The following is a 10109-nucleotide window of genomic DNA, read 5'->3' as shown; positions in this document are numbered from 1 at the left end:
ACCAAAACCTCGGGGAGAGAAATGATTAAAAAATGGCATGGTGTCCTTGACGTGGACCCAAATTCCCAATGGGACCATTCCCATTTGGGAGATGAAGGGGCATAAAAAGAAGTTTCCTATATTCCCACCCCTTAGCTGGTAGGGCTTGGGTTTGGAGTAGACACAGTCCAATTCTTTTGTGTTTAAAAGAGTGGGAAGGCTTTTTGAGTTAATTGTAAGTTTAATTTTTTAGCATGACTATGCCACTTTTCAAAGCAATAGTTCACAGCTATTGCTTATTTTTCTTCTGTTTTTGTTTTAGATAAAGGAGAGGGCGTCGGCAGAGCCCGCCTCATCCAGAACTGGTGAGTTTACTGCCCTTTGAAATTGGATACAACCTGATGCCTCTTTGTAGTTGGATGGACCCCTCCAGATCCCAGGGGCCTCCATGTTTTCTGGAGTGCTCCAGTTGGGGGATCCGCGTGCCTAGGGAGGATGTTCTCAGCCTTGTAAGGGGACTGTTCCTGGGCTGACTGCCCCATCTGAGGGAAAATTGAGGTGGTGGTGGATAACGGATGAAATGGATTCTGCACCATTTCAGAGGGGGAGAAACCCAATCCATTTTTTATTGCTAGGTGAAGGAGTTCCGGGCAAGGGTAGAGCCAGAGCGAATCTGCACTATGTTTGGGGAATCCCAATGACCTTCAGCCCTTACAGATGACGGATATAGGCCAACTTTTCAGTCGTTTGTGTAAAGAACTTGCATTGCCAACACCAAGGCAAATCGAATTCCTCTCTTATTCAGGAGTTCAACAAAGCATTCTAGAAGTAGAGAGAACTTGGAAGTGAACATTTAGAAAGAAATTGAAAGTGTCTTGAAAGTGTTCCTCCCAATTACTGCCTGCAGAGAATCGGTGTCCATTGATGGATTTTCCAAAGTTGATTAATTAGACATTTTTCCACAGCTTTTGATCCCAAAATAATGGAGTTTCTTCCATGGGGGCTATTCCAAAGGGGAAAGTGTCCACTAGCAGGATCCAAAAATATCCTTGGGATTAACCATCATCTACACCAAACCTCGGGGAGAGAAATGATTAAAAAATGGCATGGTGTCCTTGATGTGGACCCAAATTCCAATGGGACCATACCCATTTGGGAGATGATGGGAATATAAAAATTTATAGAGTGTCCCAACCTTAGCTGGTAGGGCTTGGATTGGAGAAGAACAAAGTCCAATTTTTTGTAAAAGAGTGGAGCGGTTTTTGAGGTAATTGTGAAGTTTGAGGTTTCAACATGACTATTCGCACCTTTTCAACACACATCATTTCCACCGCTATTGCTTATTTTTTTCTCTTTTGTTTTAGATAAAGGAGGGCCCAGGCCCGCCTCATCCAGAACTGGTCAGTTGACTGCCCCTTTGAAATTGAAACCTGATGCCCTTCTAGCTGGGATGGATCTCCAGATCCCAGGGCCTCCATGTTTTCTGGAGTGCCCAGTTGAGGGATCCCTGGCCAGGGGAGTTCTGCCGCCTTTGAAGGGGACTGTTCTGGGCTGACTGCTACCCAGTCTGAGTGGTAACATTTGAGGTGGTGGTTGATAGATTTGCAGGCATGAAATGGATTCTGCACCAATTTCAGAGGGGGCAGAGAAACCAAATCCATTTTATTGCTAGGTGAAGGAGTTTGGGGCAAGGGTAGAGCCAGAGCGAATCTGCACTATGTCTGGGAATCCCAATGACCTTCAGCCCTTACAGATGACTGATATATGCCAACCTTTCAGTCGTTTGTGTAAAGAACTTGCATTGCCATCACCAAGGCAAATCGAATGCGTCTCTTATCCAGGAGTTCAACAAAGCATTCTAGAAGTAGAGAGAACTTGGAAGTGAACACTTAGAAAGATAATTGAAAGTGTCTTGAAAGTGTCTCTCCAATTACTGCTCTGCACAGAATCGGTGGCCATTCGATGTGGATTTTCCAAAGTTGATTGCCAATTCAGACATTTTTCCAAAGCTTTTAGCCATCCCAAGAAATAATGTGAGCAATTTCTCTCCATGGGGGCTATTCCAAGATGGAAAGTGTCCATCTAGCAGGCATCCAAAATATCCTTGGGATTAACTAATTCCTCATCTACACCAAATCCTTGGGGAGAGAAATGATTAAAAAATAGCATGGTGTCCTTGACGTGGACCCAAATTCCCAATGGGACCATTCCCATTTGGGAGATGAAGGGGCATATAAAGAAGTTTCGTATAGACTGTCCCAATTCCTTAGCTGGTAGGGCTTGGGTTTGGAGAAGACACAAAGTCCAATTCTTTGTGTGCAAAAGAGTGGGAGAGGTCAGGATTTGAGTGTAATTGTGGAAGCCTAGAGGTTTCTTAGCATGACTATGCGCACCTTTTCAAAGCACATCATGTTCCACGGCTATTGCTTATTTTTTCTTCTGTTTTTGTTTTAGATAAAGGAGAGTGCGTCGGCAGAGCCCGCCTCATCCAGAACTGGTGAGTTTACTGCCCCTTTGTAAATTGGATACAACCTGATGCCTCTTGTAGCTAGGATGGATCTCCTCCAGATCCCAGGGGCCTCCTATGTTTTCTGGAGTGCTCCAGTTGGAGGGTGTCCTCGGGTGCCTAGGGAGAATGTTCTGCGGCCTTTGTAAGGCGGACTGCTTCCTGGGCTGACTGCTACCCAGTCTGAGTGGTAACAATTGAGGTGGTGTTGGATACATTTGCAGGCATGAAATGGATTCTGCACCAATTTCAGAGGGGGCAGAGAAACCCAATTCATTTTATTGCTAGGTGAAGGAGTTCGGGGCAAGGGTAGAGCCGGAGCGAATCTGCACTCTGTCTGGGAATCCCAATGACCTTCAGCCCTTACAGATGACTGATATAGGCCAACCTTTCAGTCGTTTGTGTAAAGAACTTGCATTGCCATCACCAAGCCAAATCGAATCAGTCTCTTATTCTGGAGTTCAACAAAGTATTCTTGAAGTAGAGAGAACTTGGAAGTGAACACTTAGAAAGATAATTGGATAATCCCGAAGAGCCTTGAAAGTGTCTCTCCAATTACTGCTCTGCAGATTATCGGTGGCCATTCGATGTGGATTTTCCAAAGTTGATTGCCAATTCAGACATTTTTCCACAGCTTTTAGCCATCCCAAGAAATAATGTGAGCAATTTCTCTCCATGGGGGCTATTCCAAGGTGGAAAGTGTCCATCTAGCAGGCATCCAAAATAACCTTGGGATTAACTCATTCCTCATCTACACCAAATCCTCGGGGAGAGAAATGATTAAAAAATAGCATGGTGTCCTAGACGTGGACACAAATTCCCAATGGGACCATTCCCATTTGGGAGATGATGGGGCATATAAAGAAGTTTGGTATAGACAGTCCCAATTCCTTAGCTGGTAGGGCTTGGGTTTGGAGAAGACACAAAGTCCAATTCTTTGTGTGCAAAAGAGTGGGAGAGGTCAGGTTTTGAGTGTAATTGTGGAAGCCTAGAGGTTTCTTAGCATGACTATTCGCACCTTTCAACGCACATCATGTTCCACGGCTATTGCTTATTTTTTCTTTCTGTTTTTGTTTTAGATAAAGGAGAGTGTGTCGGCAGAGCCCGCCTCATCCAGAACTGGTGAGTTTACTGCCCCTTTGTAAATTGGATACAACCTGATGCCTCTTCTAGCTAGGATGGATCTCCTCCAGATCCCAGGGGCCTCCTATGTTTTCTGGAGTGCTACCGTTGGAGGGTGTCCTCGGGTGCCTAGGGAGGATGTTCTGCGGCCTTTGTATGGCTGACTGCTTCCTGGGCTGACTGCTACCCAGTCTGAGTGGTAACAATTGAGGTGGTGGTGGATAGATTTGCAGGCATGAAATGGATTCTGCACCAATTTCAGAGGGGGCAGAGAAACCCAATCCATTTTATTGCTAGGTGAAGGAGTTTGGGGCAAGGGTAGAGCCAGAGCGAATCTGCACTATGTCTGGGAATCCCAATGACCTTCAGCCCTTACAGATGACTGATATATGCCAACCTTTCAGTCGTTTGTGTAAAGAACTTGCATTGCCATCACCAAGGCAAATCGAATGCGTCTCTTATCCAGGAGTTCAACAAAGCATTCTAGAAGTAGAGAGAACTTGGAACTGAATACTTAGAAAGATAATTGAAAGTGTCTTGAAAGTGTCTCTCCAATTACTGCTCTGCAGAGAATCGGTGGCCATTCGATGTGGATTTTCCAAAGTTGATTGCCAATTCAGACATTTTTCCACAGCTTTTAGCCATCCCAAGAAATAATGTGAGCAATTTCCGTCCATGGGGGCTATTCCAAGGTGGAAATTGTCCATCTAGCAGGCATCCAAAATAACCTTGGGAATAACTAATTATTCATCTACACCAAATCCTCGGGGAGAGAAATGATTAAAAATAGCATGGTGTCCTTGACGTGGACCCAAATTCCCAATGGGACCATTCCCATTTGGGAGATGAAGGGGCATATAAAGAAGTTTCGTATAGACTGTCCCAATTCCTTAGCTGGTAGGGCTTGGGTTTGGAGAAGACACAAAGCCCAATTCTTTGTGTGCAAAAGAGTGGGAGAGGTCAGGTTTTGAGTGTAATTGTGGAAGCCTAGAGGTTTCTTAGCATGACTATGCGCACCTTTCAAAGCACATCATGTTCCACGGCTATTGCTTATATTTCCTTACAGTTTTTGTTTTAGATAAAGGAGAGTTCGTGCGCAGAGCCCGCCTCACCCAGAACTGGTGAGTTTACTGCCCCTTTGTAAATTGGATACAACCTGATGCCTCTTCTAGCTAGGATGGATCTCCTCCAGATCCCAGGGGCCTCCTATGCTTTCTGGAGTGCTCCAGTTGGAGGGTGTCCTCGGGAGGCTAGGGAGGATGTTCTGTGGCCTTAGTATGGCTTACTGCTTCCTGGGCTGACTGCTACCCAATCTGAGTGGTAACAATTGAGGTGGTGGTTGATACATTTGCAGGCATGAAATGGATTCTGCACCAATTTCAGAGGGGGCAGAGAAACCCAATCCATTTTATTGCTAGGTGAAGGAGTTCGGGGCAAGGGTAGAGCCAGAGCGAATCTGCACTATGTCTGGGAATCCCAATGACGTTCAGGCCTTACAGATGACTGATATAGGCCAACCTTTCAGTCGTTTGTGTAAAGAACTTGCATTGCCATCACCAAGGCAAATCGAATCCGTCTCTTATTCAGGAGTTCAACAAAGCATTCTAGAAGTAGAGAGAACTTGGAAGTGAACACTTAGAAAGATAATTGAAAGTGTCTTGAAAGTGTCTCTCCAATTACTGCTCTGCAGAGAATCGGTGGCCATTCGATGTGGATTTTCCAAAGTTGATTGCCAATTCAGACATTTTTCAACAGCTTTTAGCCATCCCAAGAAATAATGTGACAAATTCCGTCCATGGGGGCTATTCCAAGGTGGAAATTGTCCATCTAGCAGGCATCCAAAATAACCTTGGGAATAACTACTTATTCATCTACACCAAATCCTCGGGGAGAGAAATGATTAAAAATAGCATGGTGTCCTTGACGTGGACCCAAATTCCCAATGGGACCATTCCCATTTGGGAGATGAAGGGGCATATAAAGAAGTTTCGTATAGACTGTCCCAATTCCTTAGCTGGTAGGGCTTGGGTTTGGAGAAGACACAAAGCCCAATTCTTTGTGTGCAAAAGAGTGGGAGAGGTCAGGTTTTGAGTGTAATTGTGGAAGCCTAGAGGTTTCTTAGCATGACTATGCGCACCTTTCAAAGCACATCATGTTCCACAGCTATTGCTTATATTTCCTTACACCTTTTGTTTTAGATAAAGGAGAGTTTGTGCGCAGAGCCCGCCTCACCCAGAACTGGTGAGTTTGCTGCCCTTTGTAAATTGGATACAACCTGATGCCTCTTCTAGCTAGGATGGATCTCCTCCAGATCCCAGGGGCCTCCTATGCTTTCTGGAGTGCTCCAGTTGGAGGGTGTCCTCGGGAGGCTAGGGAGGATGTTCTGTGGCCTTAGTATGGCTTACTGCTTCCTGGGCTGACTGCTACCCAATCTGAGTGGTAACAATTGAGGTGGTGGTTGATACATTTGCAGGCATGAAATGGATTCTGCACCAATTTCAGAGGGGGCAGAGAAACCCAATCCATTTTATTGCTAGGTGAAGCAGTTCGGGGCAAGGGTAGAGCCAGAGCGAATCTGCACTATGTCTGGGAATCCCAATGACCTTCAGCCCTTACAGATGACTGATATAGGCCAACCTTTCAGTCGTTTGTGTAAAGAACTTGCATTGCCATCACCAAGGCAAATCGAATCCGTCTCTTATTCAGGAGTTCAACAAAGCATTCTAGAAGTAGAGAGAACTTGGAAGTGAACACTTAGAAAGATAATTGAAAGTGTCTTGAAAGTGTCTCTCCAATTACTGCTCTGCAGAGAATCGGTGGCCATTCGATGTGGATTTTCCAAAGTTGATTGCCAATTCAGACATTTTTCCACAGCTTTTAGCCATCCCAAGAAATAATGTGAGCAATTTCTCTCCATGGGGGCTATTCCAAGGTGGAAAGTGTCCATCTAGCAGGCATCCAAAATATCCTTGGGATTAACTAATTCCTCATCTACACCAAATCCTCGGGGAGAGAAATGATTAAAAAATAGCATGGTGTCCTTGACGTGGACCCAAATTCCCAATGGGACCATTCCCATTTGGGAGATGAAGGGGCATATAAAGAAGTTTCGTATAGACTCTCCCAATTCTTTAGCTGGTAGGGCCTGGGTTTGGAGAAGACACAAAGTCCAATTCTTTGTGTGCAAAAGAGTGGGAGAGGTCAGGTTTTGAGTGTAATTGTGGAAGCCTAGAGGTTTCTTAACATGACTATTCGCACCTTTCAAAGCACATGATGTTCCATTGCTATTGCTTATTTTTTCTTCTGTTTTTGTTTTAGATAAAGGAGAGTGCGTCGGCAGAGCCCGCCTCATCCAGAACTGGTGAGTTACTGCCCCTTTGTAAATTGGATACAACCTGATGCCTCTTGTAGCTAGGATGGATCTCCTCCAGATCCCAGGGGCCTCCTATGTTTTCTGGAGTGCTCCAGTTGGAGGGTGTCCTCGGGTGCCTAGGGAGGATGTTCTGCGGCCTTTGTAAGGCGGACTGCTTCCTGGGGTGACTGCTACACAGTATGAGTGGTAACAATTGAGGTGGCGGTGGATACATTTGCAGGCATGAAATGGATTCTGCACCAATTTCCGAGGGGGAAGAAAAACCCAATCCGTTTTATTGCTAGGTGAAGGAGTTCGGGGCAAAGGTAGAGCCAGAGCGAATCTGCACTATGTCTGGGAATCCCAATGACCTTCAGCCCTTACAGATGACTGATATAGGCCAACCTTTCAGTCGTTTGTGGAAAGAACTTGCATTGCCATCACCAAGGTAAATCGAATTCGTCTCTTGTTCAGGAGTTCAACAAAGCATTCTAGAAGTAGAGAGAACTTGGAAGTGAACACTTAGAAAGATAATTGAAAGTGTCTTGAAAGTGTCTCTCCAATTACTTCTCTGCAGAGAATCGGTGGCCATTCGATGTGGATTTTCCAAAGTTGATGGCCAAGTCAGACATTTTTCAACAGCTTTTAGCCATCCCAAGAAATAATGTGAGCAATTTCCGTCCATGGCGGCTATTCCAAGGTGAAAAGTGTCCATCTAGCCGGCATCAAAAATATCCTTGGGATTAACTAATTCCTCATCTATACCAAATCCTCGGGGAGAGAAATGATTAAAAAATGGCATGGTGTCCTTGACGTGGACCCAAATTCCCAATGGGACCATACCCATTTGGGAGATGATGGGGCATATAAAGAAGTTTCGTATAGACTGTCCCAATTCCTTAGTTGGTAGGGCTTGGGTTTGGAGAAGACACAAAGTCCAATTCTTTGTGTGCAAAAGAGTGGGAGAGGTCAGGTTTTGAGTGAAATTGTGGAAGCCTAGAGGTTTCTTAACATGACTATTCGCACCTTTCAAAGCACATCATCTTCTGTGGCTATTGCTTATTTTTTCTTCTGTTTTTGTTTTAGATAAAGGAGAGTGCGTCTGCAGAGCCCGCGTCATCCAGAACTGGTGAGTTTACTGCCCCTTTGTAAATTGGATACAACCTGATGCCTCTTGTAGCTAGGATGGATCTCCTCCAGATCCCAGGGGCCTCCTATGTTTTCTGGAGTGCTCCAGTTGGAGGGTGTCCTCGGGTGCCTAGGGAGGATGTTCTGCGGCCTTTGTAAGGCGGACTGCTTCCTGGGGTGACTGCTACACAGTCTGAGTGGTAACAATTGAGGTGGCGGTGGATACATTTGCAGGCATGAAATGGATTCTGCACCAATTTCCGAGGGGGCAGAAAAACCCAATCCGTTTTATTGCTAGGTGAAGGAGTTCGGGGCAAAGGTAGAGCCAGAGCGAATCTGCACTATGTCTGGGAATCCCAATGACCTTCAGCCCTTACAGATGACTGATATAGGCCAACCTTTCAGTCGTTTGTGGAAAGAACTTGCATTGCCATCACCAAGGTAAATCGAATTCGTCTCTTATTCAGGAGTTCAACAAAGCATTCTAGAAGTAGAGAGAACTTGGAAGTGAACACTTAGAAAGATAATTGAAAGTGTCTTGAAAGTGTCTCTCCAATTACTGCTCTGCAGAGAATCGGTGGCCATTCGATGTGGATTTTCCAAAGTTGATTGCCAATTCAGACATTTTTCCACAGCTTTTAGCCATCCCAAGAAATAATGTGAGCAATTTCCGTCCATGGGGGCTATTCCAAGGTGGAAAGTGTCCATCTAGCAGGCATCCAAAATAACCTTGGGATTAACTAATTCCTCATCTACACCAAGTCCTCGGGGAGAGAAATGATTAAAAAATGGCATGGTGTCCTTGACGTGGACCCAAATTCCCAATGGGACCATTCCCATTTGGGAGATGAAGGGGCATATAAAGAAGTTTCGTATAGACTGTCCCAATTCCTTAGCTGGTAGGGGTTGGGTTTGGAGAAGACACAAAGTCCAATTCTTTGTGTCCAAAAGAGTGGGAGAGGTCAGGTTTTGAGTGTAATTGTGCAAGCCTAGAGGTTTTTTAACATGACTATTCGCACCTTTCAAAGCACATCATGTTCCACAGCTATTGCTTATTTTTTCTTCTGTTTTTGTTTTAGATAAAGGAGAGTTCCTTGGCAGAGCCCGCCTCATCCAGAACAGGTGAGTTTACTGCCCCTTTGTAAATTGGATACAACCTGATGCCTCTTCTAGCTAGGATGGATCTCCTCCAGATCCCAGGGGCCTCCTATGTTTTCTGGAGTGCTCCAGTTGGAGGGTATCCTCGGGTGCCTAGGGAGGATGTTCTGCAGCCTTTGTAAGGCGGACTGCTTCCTGGGCTGACTGCTACCCAGTCTGAGTGGTAACAATTGAGGTGGTGGTGGATAGATTTGCAGGCATGAAATGGATTCTGCACCAATTTCAGAGGGGGCAGAGAAACCCAATCCATTTTATTGCTAGGTGAAGGAGTTCGGGGCAAGGGTAGAGCCAGAGCGAATCTGTACTATGTCTGGGAATCCCAATGACCTTCAGGCCTTACAGATGACTGATATAGGCCAACCTTTCAGTCGTTTGTGTAAAGACCTTGCATTGCCATCACCAAGGAAAGTCGAATCCGTCTCTTATTCAGGAGTTCAACAAAGCATTCTAGAAGTAGAGAGAACTTGGAAGTGAACACTTAGAAAGATAATTGAAAGTGTCTTGAAAGTGTCTCTCCAATTACTGCTCTGCAGAGAATCGGTGGCCATTCGATGTGGATTTTCCAAAGTTGATTGCCAATTCAGACATTTTTCCACAGCTTTTAGCCATCCCAAGAAATAATGTGAGCAATTTCCGTCCATGGGGGCTATTCCAACGTGGAAATTGTCCATCTAGAAGGCATCCAAAATAACCTTGGGAATAACTAATTATTCATCTACACCAAATCCTCGGGGAGAGAAATGATTAAAAAATAGCATGGTGTCCTTGACGTGGACCCAAATTCCCAATGGGACCATTCCCATTTGGGAGATGAAGGGGCATATAAAGAAGTTTCGTATAGACTGTCCCAATTCCTTAGCTGGT

The 10109-nt window shown here is 45.1% G+C and overlaps 1 long non-coding RNA gene across 12 annotated transcripts; it reads left to right on the top strand.

Moving 5' to 3' along the window:
* Window positions 1-293: 293 nt before the first annotated feature.
* On the top strand, window positions 294-10109 carry LOC116420409. Of its 12 annotated transcripts, none has more exons than XR_004230719.1 (9): window positions 294-344; window positions 2434-2476; window positions 3565-3607; window positions 6926-6968; window positions 7265-7407; window positions 7537-7625; window positions 8046-8088; window positions 8386-8528; window positions 9167-10109. It is a non-coding gene; the product is annotated as an uncharacterized LOC116420409 (long non-coding RNA). The 12 variants fall into 12 exon arrangements; XR_004230717.1 differs by lacking the exons at window positions 7537-7625; window positions 8386-8528; window positions 9167-10109 and adding exons at window positions 4686-4728; window positions 5806-5848; window positions 8555-9144; XR_004230716.1 differs by lacking the exons at window positions 7537-7625; window positions 8386-8528; window positions 9167-10109 and adding exons at window positions 4674-4728; window positions 5806-5848; window positions 8555-9144.

Source organism: Sarcophilus harrisii, unplaced genomic scaffold, assembly GCF_902635505.1.
Source record: "Sarcophilus harrisii unplaced genomic scaffold, mSarHar1.11, whole genome shotgun sequence".
NCBI classification, from domain to species: Eukaryota; Metazoa; Chordata; class Mammalia; order Dasyuromorphia; family Dasyuridae; genus Sarcophilus; species Sarcophilus harrisii.
The sequence above is the reverse complement of the archived record's forward strand: the minus strand, read 5'-3'. Positions and strand labels throughout refer to the sequence as shown.